Source organism: Notechis scutatus, chromosome 1 (assembly GCF_049901735.1).
Source record: "Notechis scutatus isolate UNSWTSFEM ecotype Mainland chromosome 1, rNotScu1.2, whole genome shotgun sequence".
Classification (NCBI taxonomy): domain Eukaryota; kingdom Metazoa; phylum Chordata; class Lepidosauria; order Squamata; family Elapidae; genus Notechis; species Notechis scutatus.
In genome coordinates, this window is record NC_142009.1 from 193,809,152 (window position 1) to 193,830,945 (window position 21,794).

Genomic DNA, 21,794 nt, shown 5'->3' on the forward strand with positions numbered 1-21,794 from the left:
TTAGGGTAAAATCGGGGTGACAGATGGAGCTCAGAGATGTTATATTCAGTTAACCATATTATATGGCTGTCTATATTCTAGGTGAAAGGAGATACTTTGCTCATTCTGTAAATCAAGGGTCTTCAAATTTGGTAAGTTTAAGACTTATGGACTTCAACTCCCAGAATTCCTGAGCTAATATGACTGGAGGAGGAATTCTGGGAGTTGAAGTCACAAGTCTTAAAGCTGTCAAGTTTCAAACCCCTGCTGGAAATGATGGCCTAACACAATAAATCCAACAATTAAAATAATGACTATCTGATGCTGAGATGAGATGTAAATGTTAAAATAAAAACAAAGAAGATCTGAGGAAAGGATTTCTGCTGTTCGAACCCACCGAGACTCCAAAGATCCAGCAGCTGTCCAAGTAGGGTGAATGTTTAAAATATTTTTGGAACTTCTGAACCAAAAGTCAGAAGAGCGGGAAATAGCAGGACTAGTTTAATCAGGAATTTGCTGCTTTACTTTACTAGTGCCCCTACTAATGAAACTAAAACTTAAATGTTATACTGGAAACACAATACACCAGCCTGAGTCTTTTGAAAAGACTCTCATATTGGTAAAAAAATGATGCAGGAGATGTTTAGATACTTTCATCAATGCCCCTAATGGCACAGGTCTGTGAAAACTCAAAGGAACAGTGACGATTATACAATCTTGTTGAATAGTTCTCCATCAAATCACAAAGAGTCTGAAGCAACTGAACGAAGTAAACAAGAACCTAATAAGCCAATTTTAGATTGAAATTGAGGCCTTGTGACCTAGTTAATAATCCTTGACTTAAGGTAACCTGATGTGTGAGTCTAACTTGTTGGGGTGATGAGTATGGGTAGTTTAGGCTTTTATACAGAAGTTTCCCTCCACTACGAGAGTTGGCTGCTTAGAGGCATCAAAATGCCTTGTAAAGTGATATCATATCACAAGGAGAATGTGGGGGAGAAACAGCCAGGAAAACTGCTTGAGCAGGGGTGTCAAACTGGATTTCTTTGAGAACAGGATCAGCATTGTAGTTCTCCTCTATGGCTGGCAGGGTGGGTAGCACCGAGGGGGGCAGCAGGAGGTGCAGTATGGATGCCTCCTGCAGCACTCTGCTGGCCAAAATGGGGCACGGGGGTCCGCGTGTGGCCCATGCCTCATTTTTGCCCTCCATGGCCTTCTGCAGCACTCTGCCAGCCGAAAACGGGCCATGTGACCTGTTTTTGACCTATTTTTCAACCGTGTTTTTTTTTTTAGCCTGGTTTTGGCCAGCAGAGTGCTGCAGGAGGCCACGGAGGGTGAAAATAAGGTATGGGGGGGGGGGGTGCACACCCCTGTGCTTGAGAAAGAAAGACAAAAGCAGCTGTACTGTATCATTACTTCTTCTATGTTAATTAATTTTATCTTACCTCTGAAAGATATTAGATTTTTTTAAAAATGTCATTGACCTCCATCCCTAATGCTCCAATTTTCATTTTTTTTCCTGAAGAGCTATTTGCTTTAACTGACATCAGCTGCTCTCCCATGGTTACTGTGGATGGAAAAGAGGAAATCCGTGTTTCAGATATTTGGTCAACTTTGGTCTGGATTCCAAGATTTTCCTTTACTGAAGATCATTTTTGTATTCTGTTGTCAAGCAATATCAAGCAACAGACTGCACCGATGCAGTATCATCAAGTCAGGAAAGGAAAATGTTAAACCCCCATAATAGCTTTTGACCAGAGCAGCTGATCGTCTTGAGATTCCTATCAAAGTAACATGAGGTAGAAATATGCTTGATTCCTCTTGAAGAGCTTCTTGCCAGGAACAGATTTGCTGTGGATGCAAGACTGTGTGTTCCCAATACTGTTCCCATCACTGGAATATACTTCAGGGAGAATGCCTGTCCTTCCAGAGAGGAAAACACCACCAATGCATTCATTAAATAAGCGAAGGGCAGGATTGGCATGGATTATGGTTTCACAGCTGTTACATATTGTATTAAGATTATTTGCTTTATCCTCATTTCCTCATCAACAATTATGCAAAATTCATCAGTCATTTCAGCAGCCAATTTTCTAAAATGGCTGTCCCTGACAAAAAAAACAAAAACAAAAACCAGTTCACTTTGGAGGGGAAAAGGCCTTTGACCCAAATGTTGAGCATTGATTTGTTATGTAACCAATTCTTGTGAAATCAGTTGGCGGTTAAATTAACCCACTTATTTGTTTATTTAATGGATATTCTCTGTCTCCTCAAAAAAGTTCAAGTGAAAACACATAAACTTTCAGCTGCGTCTTACTGACCCTGCATCACCTGTGAGAGGTTCCTAAGGTGGGAGTTTTTAAGGCTGGATTCTGCCAGCCCCAATACAACAATTTAAACTATTTTACTGTGGTAATGATTGGAATGAGAAAACCAAAGTCACTTGGCATCTTCTCCTAAAATTGTGATCACAGCCTTATATTCTCTGCCTGCCAAAAGCTATTCTAAAAACTGTTTCCTATATTTTTTAACAATTTGCAAGGCAAAGCTGGAAATGAAATAAATGCTTTGACTGGGAAATTGCCAGATCAACCTGGTGGCATCCAGAAGAGTTGGGATTCAAATTCCTAAAATCCTTAACATAGTATGCTTTGATTAGAAGATTGATGAAATCAGTAACAATGGGTGTAAAACCTTAAATATATTGATAAATAAAAGATCTCCTGGTGATTTCAGGGACAATGGAACCTGCAGTATTCCCTCTTCGCTGTATCAGGTGGGATGCAGAGGTGGGATTCAGCAGGTTCTGACCAGTTCTGGAGAACTGGTAGAGGAAATGTTGAGGAGTTCGGAGAACCAGCCAATACCACCTCTGACTGGCCCCACCCCCCATCTATTCTCTGCCTCCCGAGTCCCAGCTGATTGGCTGGGTCTTCTTTTGTTGCCCTGCACAGGAGAACGGAGCTGCAAAGCAGGTTAGTGGGGTGGGGAGGAAATGGGGATTTTACAGTATCCTTGCCCTGCCACGCCCACCAAGCCACACCACACCCACTGGTGGGATGGGCAGATGTAATAAAGGATACATTATCCTTTAGATAACACAATCCCATGATGTGTAGAGTTTTAAAAGTTAAAACTAGCACTTTGAATTGGACCCAGAAACAGACTGGTAACCAAAGCAGCTTGCAAAGCAGAGGATGTAACATGGGTTCTTCTAGAAACACATTTATATGTGTGTGCTGCTGCATTCTGCACCAGCTGAAGCTTCCTCTGAAGCCAGTTCTATGTAGAACATAATTTAAATAAATGGAAATTATTTCTGAGTAAAAATGTGTAGCTTAGTTCAGACAACAATGTGTGGGGCAATAGTTGCAGTTGGCAAGACTGATTTTTAAAAATATTTTTCCTGTGTCTTAGATGGCTGCCTGCCTGCCTGCCTGTTCATCCATCCATCCATCCATCCATCCATCCATCCATCCATCCATCCATCCATCTATTTTAAGGTTCATGTTGTTTTTGTGTGCATTACCTATCTCAAAATGGCAAGAAATCATGTCACCATTAAAAAAAAATTATGGTAGGATGGGCCATATAAATGCTTTCCATAAGTAAATAAATAACAAGGACTGCAAAAGAGATTTTGAAGTTCTGAAATTGCTTGGAGGAATTTCTTGGTCAGCAAAACAAGGAGCCTTATGGTTAAGCTCAAGTAAGTGAGTCATCATATATTCTTGGTACACTAATTTTGATTTGGAGGACCACAAGTCAGGCAGGCAGGCAGGCAATGGAACCATGAGGGCTTGAGAAGTTTGGAGCAGAAGCTGAAAGCTATGTGATCGGTTGGAGGAAGACTGACTTCTCAGATGTTGCATCCATAATCTTCTCTAACCTGGTGTTCCCCAAGGCTTTCAGAATTATATATACAGTCCAGGTTCTTGGAGTAGGGAGATAATAGATGTTTATGTCATGTCCCCCAGTACAGGGTTTTACATGACTTCTATTTCTCTATTTTTACACAGGAAATATCCTGTGTTGTTGGAGATGACGCTTTAGAATACTGTGAAAACAAACCAGCAGAACGTTAAGAAATCCATCTGAAGTTCTTACTTGAGGCACAAAAGACCCGGTTTAAATCATCCTATCTTGGACACATTATGCCAAGACTTAGCTCATTGGAGAAGGTTCTAATGCTGGAAAAAGTGGAAAGAAAGAGAAGAGGACAACCAGTAACAAGATGGATAGATTCAACTACAGAAATGAAGAGCGTACATTTGGAAGATGCGAAAGACCAAGTTAGATTTCCTCCATGACAATCTGCCCCTATGGGTTCACACCAATTTGACAGCACACCATCAATCATCTATCAGTCAATCAAACAATCTCCAATGTGATATTTTTCAGACACATTGTCAACCAAGAGACAGTCATGACTGTTTCATCCTTACTGGAAGTCGTCAGATACAGGTAGTCAGATTTTATTTTATGGGGTTCAAACTCTGTACTGGAAATTGAACTCTCAAGTGATTGAGAATTCTCAATAGATCTGAACAGTAGTAAGAAAGGCATATTGCTGCCAATAGCATCTTGCACATTTACTAGTTAATAATTCAATAATAATTCTCTATATTACTGCATATTATCTAATAAAGGAAACATAATTAAATGTAATAGCAGCAAGAATAATGTCTAGATTAGCAAGAGTATTTTTTGCCTCAAGTCTCAGCTCGTGGCAGGACCTTAATTCCTTTCTCTTGCCTTGGATATGGTAGAATCTTAAGGGAATCCCAGGACTAAACTGGAAAATTGGAAACATCCCATGTGCTGTCTATGGGAATTGGATTTAGGAACATGAGCTGTCCCCTTAAGGGAATGCATCATGGTAAATGTAGTTAAAGGTATCCTGGGAAATGTAGTTCATGTCACGTGGCCATATCTGCAATCCTGATTGGTCACTAAATTGACCCTCGAGTGGTTAGGGGAGGTTTCCCTCCATTCTTGCCCGGACTCATGAACTGATAGTAGTTTTTTCTACCTCTACGAGATGGGTTAGGAGATAACCATCTTTTACCTGCAAGGCTGATATACAAAGGATTGGTCATTAAAGAAGAACTTCGTCACAAACGTGAGTTGTGAAGATACCTGATGTACCAATAAATGTACTTTGTTATGGATGTTTTGTGGAATCTATCTATCTGCATCTGCACAGCTACAAATCCACCTCTGTGCAAGAGACAGAAAATCCCAGAACATCCCAGCAGTAACAAACGACTTCTGTACTGTGGCCAAGAAATGTCCATGAGTTGATGCTGACATAAAGAAAATATTCCAATAGAGTAGAATATCAATAGCTCACAGCTAAGCTGTGAAACCCTTGGTGTTCCCTGAGCTTGGTTGTTTGCTTGGAGATGTTTCATTATCCAACTAAGTAACCTGATGTTACCTGGCTGGATAATGAAACATCCACAAGCAAACAACCAAATTCAGAACAACAAGGGCTCTCAGGAATTTTTATTTCCCCCCTGTTACTTCATTAAATATTGCCTTTGTTGTATCATAGTAAAATAGAGAAAGATGTAGCGTGTTATATATCTTTCCCTTGGATTATTTGCAGGATTGATAAATCTCCTGCATGGCAGAATATTTTTATCTTATTAATGTAAGAATCGGAATAGCAATTAAAAAATGAAAATTCAGATGTCAGAGCGGGTGACTAAATTAGTGCTTTTTATTACTAAATACGAAGAAACTGGTCAGATTAGAAAAGAGAAAAGCAACAAAACCCTCCTTGCCATTTATAGATTGGATGACCACTAAAAGCATTTAAATTAAATGTACAAACATGAATAAGCTGCTCTGGACTAAAGATGATTTGGGTGCAGCACTTTCTGATCCAACAAGATTTGACAGCCTTACAGGAGAAGCATCAGCCACACTTCTTTTGATAAAAATAATACATCTGCATAATTTTGGAGAGAAAAATAATGTTTGCAATTATTTATTTATTTTATGGAAAACCATTTTGTATGGTCGCAATTAAGAATTCCAACAAATACAGTTCTATGTTGGATTTACTTTCAAAGTTTTGGGAAGTTTCCAAACTTTAATTTTTCTAGGGAATTGCCATATTCTGTTTATTTATTTAAATAGCTGTCATCTATATTTCCTCTTAAGTGCTCTAAGATGTTTGCCATATTCTGTTTATTTATTTAAATAGCTGTCATCTATATTTCCTCTTAAGTGCTCTAAGGTGTTTTTCCTGAACTCATGTATGATTTTATTTTATGAAGTGAGAACTGGAGTAAAACACATTTGTAGCACCACGCAAATCCTGATACTCTTCTGGATTATTACATCTTTAAGTAGGAATAAGGTATTATTGCTCACTCTTATTTGAGGTTTAAAGAATTAGTCATGAATGGCCTCTTAATTGCCCTTTTTCTGCTAATTTCTATTGTGATGGGAATACACTGTCTAGTATAATCCTATTCCAAAGTCTAATTCTTATAAACATTTATAAGACTACATCCCTTTTACAGATTTTCCTGTCATATATACTCTGTGTGCGCGTGCAAGAGAGAGTGCACATAAAGCACTGGTTGTGAAAAGGAAAGGATTGAATGAAAAGCAAATTATGGCGTTTTTCAAGGAAAACTTAGATGCAATCTTTAGATAATGAAGCAATCTGCAATCTGTCATGTATCTTACTTCTGAGTAGAAAAATACAATCCTCTAATATGACTTGCAAGCAGGAAGATTTTAATGAACATAACAAGCAATCTCTGTTGAAAAATAAGTGGAAGTAAAAATTGACTGGGCTCATACAATGCAGTAGTTCAAAACTGAAGAAACTACACGAGCCCATTGAGCAACACCAGGGATGGGATACGACAGGGTTAACTACTGGTTCAGGATTTATGAGCTTCCCTGCATGCTGGGAGCTGCGCGCCTGTAGATTGTCATCTGCAGGCTGCATGCAGAGACGCAGCCTTTGAAACAGCCTCTTTTCCTGCTTTTTTAACTGCAGCTGTGCCTCGTTCAGCAGCTGAAGTTGAAAAATCAGGAAATAAAGATCAGGTAAGAGCCTAGGTGGGCGGGTGGGCAAAAACATCAGCAGACATAGAACCGGTTCTATGTCTGCTGCTCTTCAGAGCTACCGGTTCTACAGAGGTGGACAGAACTGATAGAAATCCACCCCTGAGCAACACGTGAACCAGCCATTGGGATTCAGCCAAACATGATGCATAAATGCTTGTGATGGTCTACAGCAGAGGTCTACAGCAGAGGTCCCCAAACTTGGCAACTTTAAGACTTGTGGACTTCAACTCCCAGAATTCTGGGAGTTGAAGTCCACAAGTCTTAAAGTTGCCAAGTTTGGGGACCCCTGGTCTAGAGAATTTGGAACATGACAGCCAGCATGGCCAATAGATGATGTGAAGGGGCGTTGGTACTGTTAGGGATATACACCCTAGCAGAACGTGCAACGGCAGTCTAGCAGACAGGCAGATATGTAAGACAAAACATTGTAGTAGCTTACAATCAGTAAGACAGATACACTGTGCAAGTTAAATAGTTTTTATTCCAGCAAGAGTTATAGCATAGTCAAATAGTCCATATGTCATACACTAAGTTCAGTCAGTCCGGGGTTAATCAGTTTGCAAAGTCCAGTGTCGAAAAAGAGTTCATTAAACTTACAATCAATCAGTCCAGTGATATATCTCTTTTGCAGTCAGAGATATGAAGAAAAATCAAACCCCTTTTCTTCTCTCAGCAAACACGCAGTTATCACCATCAATCCATTGTCAGCATTCCAGTAAAAGCCAGGGAAACAGTGAGCTCTCTTGCTCCCTCTTATGGTGATTTTACAACCGCACCCAAAAACTTGGTTTACAGTTTAAAGTGATACATACACTTAAACTCACTAACATAGTTTATATATTATTCTACCTAAACTAAGTTAGGTAACCAATGTTATCCCTAACATTCTCCCCTTTTGGGTAATATAATAATATATATATCTATTTACAATTTCAACCCATAATTTTCACAATTTTCCTTGTGCTTTACTGCACCTTGGGCTTTTGTAAATCCATCTGCAAAATTTTCTTCAGTTATGCAGTATTCCAATCTTATTAAACCATTTTTCACAGATTGTCTAACATTCAAATATCTAAGGTCAGTGTGCTTAGATCTAGTCTTTACAGCAATATTTGTAGCCAACCTTATGGCTGCTTGATTGTCCTCATACACTACAATGGCATCTTTAACAGTTACTCCCATATCTAACAACAACTATTTATACAGAATTAAATCAGTACATAATAATGATAAACATGAAAATTCTGCTTCCATTGTGGACATACTTATATGTTGCTGTCTAATTGACCTCCAACCAATCAGTGTTTTACCTAGTAGTATAGCCATACCTGAAGTTGATTTTCTAGTTTTTATATCTGTTGCAAAACTTGCATCAGCATATGCACTTAAAATCAAATCATCTTTTGGCTCCAAATACAATGCATAGTGCATTGTCTTTTTAAGATACCTTAATATACGCTTACCTGATACTCCCGTTCTATTTGAGCTGCGAAGAGCATCCAGAAGTGGGTGTTGCTTCAGTCTCTGCATTCATAGGCTGAGCTTAATTTTGAAGAACGCTCCTCCTCCACGTGTCCCCTCCATAGCATTCCCCAGTTTTGCAAAGACGAGAGGAAAAAAATTCGTGCACTCATCCTAACTAACTAATTTGTCATTGGCCGAAACAAGACTCCACCAGATGGTGAAATTTGGGTGGGGCTGGATGCTCTTCGCAGCTCAAATAGAACGGGCGTATCAGGTAAGTACCAACGCCCCTTCTCCTTAGAGCTGCTCAGAGCATCCAGAAGTGGGACATACCAAAGCTGGGCCTGTCCTACGGGAGGGGCACCGTCTGGTCCGTAGCCACCTCGGGTTCTTTAAAAACCTTCTGTAGAACTCTTCTACCAAATGAAGCCTCAGCTGAGACGAATACATCAATCTTATAGTGCCTGATAAAAGGTGACGGGGAGGCCCATGTCGCCGCCCGGCAGATTTCGGTTATTGGTGCCTGGGTGGCCCAAGCTGCCGAAGTCGCCGCACTCCTGGTGGAATGAGCAGTGATACCTCTAGGTACCTGCAAGGCCTGTGACTGGTATGACCTGGCAATTGCCGCCCTTATCCATCGGCCTATGGTGGACGGTGATACCTTGTGCCCCTGCGTCTTGGGTTGAAAGGAAAGAAACAAGGCTTCTGATTTTCGGAAGGACTCTGTGCGTTTGATGTAAATGCGCAACGCACGTCTCACATCCAGTGTGTGCCATTGCTTCTCCCTTTCCTGTGATGGATTAGGACAAAAATTTGGAAGGATAAGTTCCTGAGCTCTGTGGAAAGCCGAATTGACTTTGGGCAAAAAGGTAGGATCAGGCCGGAGGACCACTCAATCAGAGTGAAATACGCAGAGGTCTTTTCTAATGGATAGGGCTGCAATCTCCGATATCCTACGGGCTGATGTAATCGCTACAAGGAAGACTACCTTGTATGTTAGAAACTGGAGAGATGACTTCCTTAAGGGCTCGAAGAGGGGTTTTGTGAGTGAGATAAGGACTCTGTTAAGGTCCCAGGTTGGGTACCGGTGAAGAGTCGGGGGGGTGTAAATTGGTGGCTCCTCTAAGAAAAGCCCGAATATGGGGGTGATGAGAAAGAGAATCAGCTCCTTCACAGGAGATAACCGTAGATAAGGCTGCTACCTGTCGTTTTAATGTGTTGGGAGACAGCCCTTTACTGAGTCCCTCCTGCAGGAAGTCTAAAACTTGGGCAATGGAGGGGGAAGCGGGATCAATTTGGAGCTTGTAACACCAGTTACAAAAAAAGGACCATGTGGCATTGTAGATTCTTATAGTTGAGGGTCGTCTGGCTGCTAGGATAGTGTCAGTGACCCTGCTAGATAGATTTTCCCTCTTCAGGCGGTCCCACTCAACCTCCAGATGGTTAATTGGAGCCATTGGGGGTCCGGGTGGAGAAGGGGTCCCTGAGACAGAGACATCCTGTCTGATGGGATCCTTCAGGGCGGAGCCACTGAGAGACTGCGGAGGTCCGCAAACCAGAGACGTCTGGGCCAGTAAGGTGTTGCGAGAAGTAGTTCTGCTTTCTCGTGAAGCAACTTCTGGATGACCCTGGGCACTAGTGGTAGGGGGGGATGCGTACAGTAGTCCTGTGGGCCAAGGACAACGTAGCACGTTGTGATTCTCCGCCCCTTGGGATGGGAACCTTGAATAGAACCTCGGAAGCTGGGCATTGAGGGGGGGAGGCAAACAGGTCCACTACCGGTTGCCCGAATATGGATGCCGCCTCCTTGAACAGTGATGGGTGGAGGCGCCACTCCGACTGGTCTATTGTAGCCCTGCTCAACCAGTCTGCCTGGATGTTTGATAGCCCTGAGATGTGTTCTGCCCTGATGGAAAGGAGGTTGGACTCCGCCCAACGGCAGAGGCGCTCGGCCTCCCTCATCAATCGTAATGATTGTGTGCCCCCCTGCTTGTTTATGTGGGCTTTGGCCGTCACATTGTCTGTGAGGATCAGTATGTGACGGCCGCGTACCTGAGGGAGGAAGCTGCGAAGGGCCAGGTGCACGGCGTGGAGTTCCAGCCAGTTTATGTTGCATAGTCGCTCTGTCACTGACCATCTGCCCTGTGATGTGAGGGACTGCACATGAGCGCTCCATCCGAAAAGACTGCCATCTGTGGTGACGGTAAGTCTTTGGGGCTCCTTGAGGAGGCAGCCTTTGTTGATGGATGATTTGCTCCACCAAAGGAGGGACGTGAGGACCCTTGGTGGTACCCTGACCTTGAGTTTTGAGTTGCTTGTGCCAGATCTCTGGTATGGAAGCAGGAACCACTGGAGGGATCTGGTATGTAGATGGGTCCAGGGAATAATGGAAATACATGAAATCATTTTTCCCAGTAATTGTGATAATTCCAGAAGGGAAACCCTCCTGAGACGCCTGATGGTTCTAACAGATTTCTGGATACTAAGAAGTCTATCCGAAGAAAGGAACACCTTCCCTTTCAGAGAGTCAATCATCGTCCCCAGATGGGTTATTCTGTTGGAAGGGGACAATTGGCTCTTCTTCCAATTGATAAGAAACCCATGCTCCTGGAGAGCTGCTAGAGTAACCTGAGTGTCCCTGACTGCTTGATCTTTAGAGTGGGATAGAATGATGATGTCATCCAGGTAGCACTGAAGGCGCACAGGGAGGGTCCTGAGGTGGGCCGCCAGTGCAGCTAGAACCTTAGTAAAGGTTCTAGGGGCGGAGGCTAAACCGAATGGAAGTGCCACGTATTGAAAGTGGTGGTTATTATAGCAAAAGCGAAGAAATTTATGATGGGAGGGCCAGATGGCGATGTGTAGGTATGCCTCTGTCAGGTCTATGGATGACAACCAGTCCCCCTGTCTTGTTCCCAATAAGATAGATTGCAATGTGTTCATCTTGAACTTACGGTATACCAGATAGCGGTTAAGCCGTTTTAGGTCCAGTATCGCTCTCCATCTCCCCGAGTGCTTTGGGACTACGAACAAATGGGAGTAGAAATCCTTCCCTCATTGTGCGTGAGGGACCGGTTGGATGGCTGGATGACAATAAGGTGTTGGATAGTGGAGTCCATGAGGGTACGCTTAGTGCGGTCCTTGGAGAGGGGACATGGCATAAAGAAATCGGGGGGGGGTCGACTGGAATTCGAGGGCAAGGCCAAACCTGATGGTGTCCCTGACCCAGGCGTCGGAAGTGGAGGAGTCCCACTGGTTGGCGAAGGCTTGAAGACGCCCGCCAATGGGAATGGAGTCATATGGCCTATCTGGAGCGCCGAAAGGGCCGGCTGCTTGGTCCCCGAAAGGGCCTCTTGTAGCTACTGCCCCTTCTGTTTCTGTCAGATGAGTCGGCCCTGTCTGAGGGTTGACCAGGCCCGAAGGGGGCCTGGTAAAAGGACCGAAAGGCAGCTCTACGAAAGGGCTGCGAAAGGGAGCTCTACGAAAGGGCTGCGAGGTTCTAGATTCTGACCTCCGGGTGAGGGAGGGAAGAAATTTTTTTTTTGTTGCGACCCTCTACTAATAGAGGGTCCAAGGACGGTCCAAACAATTTGTTTCCCACTATGGGAGCGGAAGCCAATTTGACCTTATTCTTAAGATCTGCCTGCCAATGTTTCAGCCAGAGCAGTCGGCGGGCTGTGATGTGCGATGTAATCGCTCTGGTGGAGAATTTAACAGTGTGATAGGTGGCATCGGCCGAGAACTCAGCTGTGGCCGTGATCTTAGCGATGTCCTGATGTACTCTGACATTGGACGCCGGAACGTGTTGTTTAAACTGGCGGAGCCAGCGAATGGAAGAACGGGTGAAGAAAGAGGCGGCCGTGGCTGATCTGATTGCCCAGGCATCCGACTGATGTGCACAGCGCAAGGCCAGCTTGGACCGCTTCTCCTCCAGCCTCAGGGCCCCCAGTGGGTCGCTGAGGGTGAAGGAAGAGGCTAGACCAACGATGGGCTCATCAACCTCGGGGGTACCCAATAAATTGGAAAATTGAGGGTCCAGATTGAAAAAAATTTATCATGGGGCGACGGGCAGGGGGCGCTGCAGAGGCCAACTGTTTAACTACCAGGTTGGAGAAAATGGGAGGAGTTGGGATGACTTCGGCCTCCACTACGGGCTGTTTAAAGATGGAGTCCTCTGGACCTTCCGAGCAAGAGGAGTGGGATCAGAGGGTGACTGAGTATTTAGGCCCGAAATATTCTTGGCCTTGAAAAGGAGGGACTTGAATAATTGTGGCTTGAATAGCCCCACAAAGGCGGGTTGGTCGGGAGTGAGACCCTTGTCCTTGGACATCTCCCTTTCTAATGGGTCCACCTCAGAAAAGGGTTCGCTATATTGCAAAGACCCCAAGTCAAACTCCTCTTCTTCTCTGATCAGATCTAAGTCCCCTTCCTCCTCCTCCCTTACTCTAGGGGGAACCTCCCCCTGCAGGAGTACCTGTCCATGGAGCGGTTCCGATCTGGGAAGAGATCTTACGGATTGAGACTCATGTTCCGAGGCTGTCATGTAGTGCCCAGGCCTGGCTATTTGCTGGAGTCCGGCCACAATGCCTTGGCAGATAGCCAGCTCCATCCAGGATTGTAATTTCACTGGGACTTCCTCTATGAGTGATTCCTCTTGGCATAGGCCAGCAGCAGTAGGCGTGAAGGTGGCTTTGGGAGCCCTTCTAGCTGGGGATCCAGTAATCTGCGCCTGATGGCCCTGAGAGGGCGAGCTGCGCCTGGATAGTGAGGAAAAATCTGGAGGGGGGGAGCAGATGTAGAGGGAGTGGAGGGTGGGAGGACTGAAACAGGAGCCTCTTTTGAGCGTCTGGTAATCTCTTTCTCCAGGGCCCTATGGCACCTCAGGGCATCCCTCTGGGAGGCTTTGGAGGTCTCCTTAGTCTGTCTGTGCAAGTGATGGGTCTTAGACTTAGCCTTCAGAGAAGGTCCTCTGGAAGTATTACCCTCTGCCATATCTGTGAGAAAAACAAGTACTGCAGAATATGGTATGAGTCAGATTGAAGGCGGTTGGCGCGCCCAGGGACCAATCTGTAGCAAGACCGGGTGCCCTGATAATGTTTCACCCCCGTGCGTATTTAATTTATTATTATTTTTATTTTTATACTTTTTATTTTTTTTTATTTTTTTTTTAAATTTTTTTAATAAGGTAACCAATTAGTCAAAAAAACAACAAGTCCAATCAGCCGAAAGGAGAACGCCTGAGGCCCAGAGAAGCAGAGGAAAGACTAGGGCCTTTAGCAACCTTTCTTCCCAGGCAGCAACTGGGCGTGGGTTGCTGCTGCAACAGCGCAGCTAACAGTGAGCTGTGGTGGAGCCAACAATTTATTCCAAAGTTAAGATTCAGAAACCTCAATTGCAATGCAAAGGGAGAGGTGAAAAAACGCTCGGAAACAGGCCTACGGGTCCTGAAACAACGAGCGGAGGGCACACACAGCAAATAAAAGAGGCAAACAAAATGGCGGCGGCCACGAGGCTTTCAAAATGGCGGCCGCGACAATGTGAGGGCTCCACAGATAGCCCGATGCAAATTCCTCCTCCACGAGCAAGCCGAGGCTCTTAATTGGAGAGAGAGAGAGGCAGGGAAGGGATGGGGGGAAATCCCTTCCCTGCTGAAACAGCGTTCTCAGGGGGAAATAAAGTAAAACGAAGCAATCCGAACTGAAAATAAGCCGCAAACTGTGAGGGAAGGTAAAGCGGCACACAGGGAAGGCAGGGTAAAGTTTTGGGAAGGGAGGAAGTGCGAAGGCACTTCAGGGTCTCCCCCTTGCCACCCGTGGGGGCACAAAACAGCGCTTCCCTAGGGTGAATAGCAGACAAGCAGACCACTTGCGCAGGGCTAAATGAGAGAGAAAACAAATCGAACCTGAAATCAGAAGAAATTGCGATTGAAGACAACAAATCCTGAATCGGCCAAGGAACTAGTCTATGCACTGTCTGTCTTGCACGAGGCTGAGCAAAAACTGGGGAATGCTATGGAGGAGACACGTGGTGGAGGAGGAGCGTTCCTCAAAATTAAGCTCAGCCTATGAATGCAGAGACTGAAGCACCACCCACTTCTGGATGCTCTGAGCAGCTCTAAGGAGAACTAAAGAACATCATTTAGAGCAGGGGCTGAGGACCCATGGCCCTTTTATGACTTGTGGACTTCAACTCCCAGAATTCCTGAGCCAGCCATGCTGGGAGTTGAAGTCCACAAGTCATAAAAGGATCATGGTTCCTCACCCCTGATCTAGAGGATCACAGTCCCTTCCCCACCGCCCTCCCTGACATGAAAATAGGAAAAAGTTACTCTTCTGAACAACATTGAGGAAGCCAACTAATTGCCAGAGCAGCAATGTTTTGACAAATAATTTCCCCATGGTAGAAACTCTTCCTACAATAAGGCTTGTCATATGACTAGGGCTTATCTGATTATACTCAGATAAGAAGTACAAAACTGTGTGTAATTTTAGTCTTTACCTAATAGAATTGGGCATTGTGTAACCTTTTTGCCAGGATTTTTTTTCCCCTTAAAGCATTTTAAGGAATACAGCAAATACTTCTACTTGGGTTTTGATTTGTGGCTTGGTGTAACTTTGCTTCTAGAACTGAATTTTTCCTAAAGGTTTATGTTTAAAAATACCGGTAAGAGAGCAGCAGTATACATTCAATTTTTCTTCAGCAGATTTGGAACACAAAAATAAGCAATTACTGACTTAGTTGATTATTTATGAACATTAGCTGACTTATAAATGCTCTTCTAAAGAACTGCCTATCCTCATCACAGTGTCATACTAATTTGCCTTGCACAGAGTTCTACAAGGATGTATGAATTTTGTGGTAAGTCCCACAGCTAGATGATTTGCGCAGCACTTCAAGGTTTCCAATAGTATCAACAAAATTTGATTCCATGAGATGTCTTTTACTTTCTACAGACTAAAATGCACAATAGGCAGCAGTCCTTATGGACTTTTGGTTCAGTTGCTCTTTAGAATACCAACTACCCTGTTTCTCCAACAATACGGCCTCCCCCAATAGGAAGTCCCAGCATGTTTTATAGGCATGAAATGAAATTAAGCCCCTCCCCCCAAATTAAGGCCTATATTAAAACATGCAAAATGGGGGGGAATGGTGGGGGGGCTTGCCGTTAGGAAGTACTTTTGTTGCACACCCGGATATGGTGCTGCCTGCGTTGACCCCAATATGAAGTGCCCCACCAACGCCGAGGTCAACATCCAAGCCATTGCTGCCTGCCCGCCCAAAGATGCAAGATGGGGGGGGGGGGAATTAAGTCACCCCCGAAAAGACGGCCTAGCCATTTTTTCGGGGCTCAAAAAAAAAATAAGACCCGGCCTTATTATATGAGAAACACGGTACCTACCCACTAAGCCTTGCCACTGACTAAACAGGATTAACTGCACGATAGCAATTTGAAATGGAATCTTGGTGTGGCTTACTTATTTCCACCACCCATTCCTTTGCAATTTATTTTGAGTAAGAGACATGAAGTAATAAGTAGAGATGCATCATCATCATCGTGAAATAGTTTTGACGCCGAATTAAATGGCTACATTACAATGGGTGAGTGGTTAAAATAAAATAAAAAGTGGGCCTTTAAAGCTATTGGCTCATAACAATACTTTCTGTGGCATGTTCTTGCACCTACATATTCATCAAAATGATATTGGGAGGCAAATGCAACCTCTTGGGAAAAAAATAATCTCTTTGGGATAGGCGTATCCTAGAAGACTGCATTATTTTTGTCTCTTTCATCACTCTATGAGATATCAAGCTAATAATGCTATCTCTCTGTACTTTGCTACTAGATAAAAGCTTCCTTTAATTAGCTGTATGACTTCTAATACAAATTTAATAAGGAAAACATCCTTTTCTTTCAAACCCACATTCACTTTGAACAATAGCAATAGCGCTTAGACTTGACTGCTTGACTGTGTCTTGCAGCCTCTCTAAGCGATTTACAGAGTCAGCCTATTGCCCCCAACAATCTGGGTCCTCATTTTACCGACCTTGGAAGGATGCAAGGTTGAATCAATCTTGTGCCGGTCAGGATCGAACTTCTGGCAGTCAGAAGAATTAGCCTGCAATACTACATTCTAACCACTGTGCCACCACAGCTCTTATGGTACTTGAATATCTATAATATTGTTTTAAAGACTCATGAAATATTGCTAAAGTGTGGCTAAGGAAACCATAAGATAGTTTATTATATAATATTGTCCGTAACACAAAAATCCAACTTGTTTGCTTGTATCAGCTGCTCAAACAAGTAATAGCTTCCCAAAGAACTTTGAAAACCTGAATGGAATCTCTGCATTTTATCCTTTTTTATGCCTGAACCACACATAGTTGAAATTAATAAATGATTCAGCAGATGGCATCAAATCCAGTTCTGAGCCAGACAGACAGCCTGGAAACACTACGTCTGTCAGTGCTGTCAGATGCATATCTTCAAGATGCACATCTTCCAGATGCACTGCTATGCACCGATAGATGAAACAATAGAGAACAGAACTTCTGTTCTCCTAAACTTCTGCTAATTTATTACTGTGATAGGGATCATGGGATAAAGGTGTCAGAACAGATTGATTAGCGTTGTCCTTCAAGCACTTCTTTAAAATTAAAATTGAGACAAAGAAAAGATATACAATACAGTGCAAAAGTATTTTAAATTAGTACCTCCTTAATTTCCTAAAAGGAAATCTGGTCAAAAAGCTGACAGTGAAAATACTGACTTACAACTAATCCTCAAGCCTAAGACCATCCCAGCATCCCCATGTCACATGATCAAAATTTAGGCACTTGGCAACCAGAATGAATTTATCCAGGTTATGTGATCATCATTTGCAAACTTCCCAGCCAGCTTCAGACAAGTGAAGTCAAGGGGGGGTGGGGGGAAGCAGAATTCATTTAAGGACCACATGATTCACTTAATAACCATGGCAAAAAAAGTTCTAAAATCAGGTGTGACTGACTTAACCACCTTGCTAAAGTCGCAGAAATTCTCATCTCAACTGCTTTTGTACGTCAAGGACTATTGTATACTGTACAATGAATTCTCACTTCTCACAGTTGACAAGGATATTCTCCTGTATACATTAAGCCTGCATACATTATGAATTTCTTCACAGCTAGGAAATATGGATAATGTTTCATCATCAAGTGATTTAAAAGGGGTAATGCTAATGTGACTTCTTCTGTGGGAGTTTTCAAAAAGCGTAAGAAGCAGGACAAGACCACACAACGTAGTACTATAGGCATATACTACTGGCTTTTCCTCTCTGTGTATTACACTTGTATAACAACCTGCATCATATTCTTCCTGCTGACAGGGAGGGCTTCCAATAAACTAACTATCAAGGTGATGGAGAATTTCTTGGGACTTTGACTTTTTATAGTTGTAAGGGGGCTCCATTCTTTATTTCTTACACATCTTTCAGTTTCTCTGCATCTCCTATGGGCAGCCCTGCTTCTTGATCTGCAAAAAGTTCCACAAAAGAAACTTTGAAACCTGCAGCAGACAGTACAATGAAAGATAGGATACTTATATATATTCTTCAGCCACTCCATTACTTAAGATGAGCACGAACCCCATATACATGACATTTTTATTAAAATATTCTTTCCTTTGGGACAAAGAAAAGCGATTTTCCCAATTAAACCAAAGGTCATTGGTTACAAAAAGTAATCACAGTAAGTCTGACTTGGTATTTAACTCTACTCTGAAAGACAGAGGAATCCAAATAAGCAACTTTAGTACAATTTTCTTTAATATAAAATAGTCTCAGTACAGTTGTTGGTCACCATATAGCAAATTTTCATTCCCCACTCTTCCGGTTTGTTATTTCCAGGACTGTTTATCTAACCCAGCTCTATAACCCTGTCTTTTTATGACATCAGGAAACAAAATTCCAATGGAAATTCTGACTTTTGTTTTCATCTTGGTCTAGGTAATGGCTCTCCACGTGTCCAGAAAGAATTCGTTTTATTGAATTGTTGCACACTGCCCAGAGTCATTTTCTCTGTGATGGACGGTCATATAAATCTGATTAATAAATAAGTAATCTATTCCTCAAAGTATCCAAAGGCAGAATAAGAAGCAATGCATGGAAACTAATCAAGGAGAGAAGCAACCTACAGCTAAGGAGAAATTTCCTGACAGCTAGAACAATTAATCAGTAGAACGGCTTGATTCCAGAAGTTGTGAATGCTGCAACACTGGAAGTTTTTAGGAAAAGACTGAGCAACCCTTTGTCTGAAATGGTATAGGGTTTCCTGACTGAGCAGGGGGTTGGACTAGAAGACCTCCAAGGTCCCTTCCAACTCTGTTGTTTTGTTTATCTTGCAATCAGGATGTTAACTTCCCAGCATCTATAAGCAAGAAAACTGAAAATGGGGAATAACTATATTGAATAATGTATGCATTTATTGATTGATTTGTAGGGCTGCCCATTTCACCTAACTGTCTCTGAGGGGCTTTTAACCGTTAAAACAGTAATCAATAAAAAGGTTAAAAACCAATGCAGAAACATATAAAACATCAGAATTAGGAAACAAGAATTACCCTGGCCAGCAGCCAAAGTCCATCCTTGCATCAAGCTCCTTTACAGGTGTAAAGGCTCCCCACCATTGGTAGACCACTAAGTATGGTCACACAGCCATGTCTTTAGGGCCTTTAGGAGCTGTAGTGGTGCCTTGGTTAGAATGTAGTATCGCAGGCTGACTCTGTCCATTGCCAGGTGTTCAATCCTGACTGGCTCAAGGTTGATTCAGTCTTTCATCCTTTCAAGGTCAGTGAAATGAGGACTCAGATTGTTGGGTGCAAAATGCTGACATTTGTAAACCGCTCAGAGTGCTGTAAAGCGCTATGAAGTCTAAGTGTTATTGCTACTGCTACTTTCCTAAAGCCAGCAGGGTCAGTGCCAATCTAAGGTGGCGGGGCGGGGGGGAGGCGAGTGATGTTTGAGCTGGGAACTGCAGAAAAAAAATAATCCTCGTTAATTTAAAGAAGGAACACTTAACAATGAAGGGATTTTCCTTATGTTGATTTATCCTGCATAGTGGAAAATTCCACTGTGTGCAGATGTCTTTTACCAAAGAACAAGCTGAAATACCAAGAAGCATAACGAAAATAATTATTTGCCAGTTTCCTTTTATTATGTAATTCATAGTGTAAATATAAGTTGAACAAAGACTTTTATTCTAAAAGTAATGCACTGAACTTTTAAAATGAGATTAGGTTGAGTTTTAATTTTTTTTAAAGGGAGTTATGCAATATCCAGACAATTAACCATTTTGCCTTATAATGTAGTCGTCTCATTTAATCATACTTCTGCTGACTAAATGCAAAGCTGATCCAACATCATTTTTAGCCATGTTCATTTAATAAAATGCAACCCCATGGTAAAACACTGTATGTATATAATTAAATTAAACTTGATAAGTTATAATTAAAAAATGAGTTGTAAGATACACCAAATGCTTTTGAAAAATTTACTAACTGTAACCGATTCAGTGACGTTCAGAAATTCTTGAGACTAGCCTGTGAGGTCATAAGTCATATTTTTCACTGCCGTTTTAACTTCAAATGGTCACAAATGAAGTGTCATAAGTCGAGGACTGCCTGTACACAAGTTACTATTTTATGGTATTTTGCCATTGCAAATGCTGGTTTAACAGATCCTGTTGTGCTTATGTAAGTAGTCCAGTGAAGTCAACTACTTCTTGACAGCTTTTTCCCCATTGCTGAAATAAAATGCTCTTTATCCATCTTTCACTTCGGCAGAAAACAGGAAAGCTGCTGTTCTTGTCAGGGCAGTGAGGAAAACCAGGAGCCAATACTTCATAGACTTTGTACTCTCTGAGGGTCAGAGTAAGTTCCTAAACACTACTTTAGCATAAGTACAGATAATGACTGACTTAAGCCTGTCTCAAGGGCTGGGGGATGAGCTGACAGCAATGTCAAGAGGCCATGAGGGAAAAAAAAACCATGTTGCCAGGGTATGTTTGTATCATGGTTAGGAGTAACAAGGGAAAGCCCCTAAATCTTTAAGAGTCTTAAGAGATTCCCCCCCCCCCCCAATGGTATTTAGTGTGCTCATTGAAATACAATCACCAGTTTTCCCTCCCCACTTTTTGGGGGTGGGTGGGAAATGCCTTCAAGTCAGTGTTGACTCCTGGCTACTGTCTGGACACCTCTGGCCGATTTTTTTGGCCAGATTTTCGAAAAGTGACTCGCCATTGCCTTCTTAGGCAAGAGAGAGAGAGAGAGAGAGACTGCCTCTAAACAAAGCAGAGTATATCTGCTTTTCTAGAGACAGTCTGTTCAGATGTATTTAAGATTTTTCTAATTCTGAAAAACTAAAAGAAGAAAGGCCAAAGTTTAGAGAGATCCACAATTCGCTTTGGGCGTTGAAGAGAGAAAAGGGGAAAAAACCTTTCTTCGGGGCTTTCCTTTCTCTCAAGCAAAACCACCCAATCAAGCGAAGCGGGGAACTAAGGTTTTGCAGAGGGGTGGGGGGGTGGGTTGCAGGCCAAAGAGTGGAAAGCGCACCGCTGCCTGCACCTTCACGCAGGTATGTCTTGACCGACGGCAATGCCGCTTCTTCCCAAGCCGGAGCAAAAAAGCCAAGCGGTAAACACGGATTGCTGCGCGCTGAGGCGGATTCGGAAAGGCCCGGGCGAAACGTTAACAGGTTTAATCTCTTCCGACGCCCGAAGCAATCCGCGTTCCTCCACCCCACCTGTTGAAGGCTCTTCTCCTCAAGTCCGGTTAGCGCACGCCTCCTTACCCCCGGCGGCGGGAATAGGCAGCTGCAACTCCCAGCCTGTCGCGGAAACAGCTGCTCCAGCGCTTGGTCAGGCGAAGGGCAGCTCGAGGAAGGCGGGAATCCCGCCGAGAGGGAAACGGGGGAAGAAGCCAGGGAGCCTTTAACTCTCCCGTCCCCACCCCCGTCCCCCCACACGCACACACCCAAGCCTCGGAAGAAGAGGCGGGCAGAGCGCTCCGAAGGGAGCTCTGCTCTGGCGCTGCAGGAAAGCGCGGCTTCCCTCTGGCGTTTGCAGCCGGGAAAGCTTATTTTGCTTTTCCCCTCTGGTTCTCCGCCTCCCTTCCCGGCGAAGTTTTCCAAGGTGTGGTTTTTTCAAAGCAGCCTCCCATCCCTTGTGCCCGGCTCCCGCTGAGCTCCGGGAAAGGAGGAGAAGAGCCTTTGGGGGTTGGAGGG

At 43.4% G+C, this 21,794-nt stretch overlaps 1 long non-coding RNA gene across 2 annotated transcripts; it reads right to left on the bottom strand.

The window, feature by feature from the left end:
* Positions 1 to 3,908: 3,908 nt before the first annotated feature.
* Positions 3,909 to 21,617, bottom strand: LOC148133149 (uncharacterized). Of its 2 annotated transcripts, none has more exons than XR_015746525.1 (2): positions 21,125 to 21,617; positions 3,909 to 4,036 (listed from the first exon to the last, which is right to left on the bottom strand). It is a non-coding gene; the product is annotated as an uncharacterized LOC148133149 (long non-coding RNA). The 2 variants fall into 2 exon arrangements; XR_015746524.1 differs by lacking the exon at positions 21,125 to 21,617 and adding an exon at positions 19,136 to 19,554.
* Positions 21,618 to 21,794: the final 177 nt, after the last annotated feature.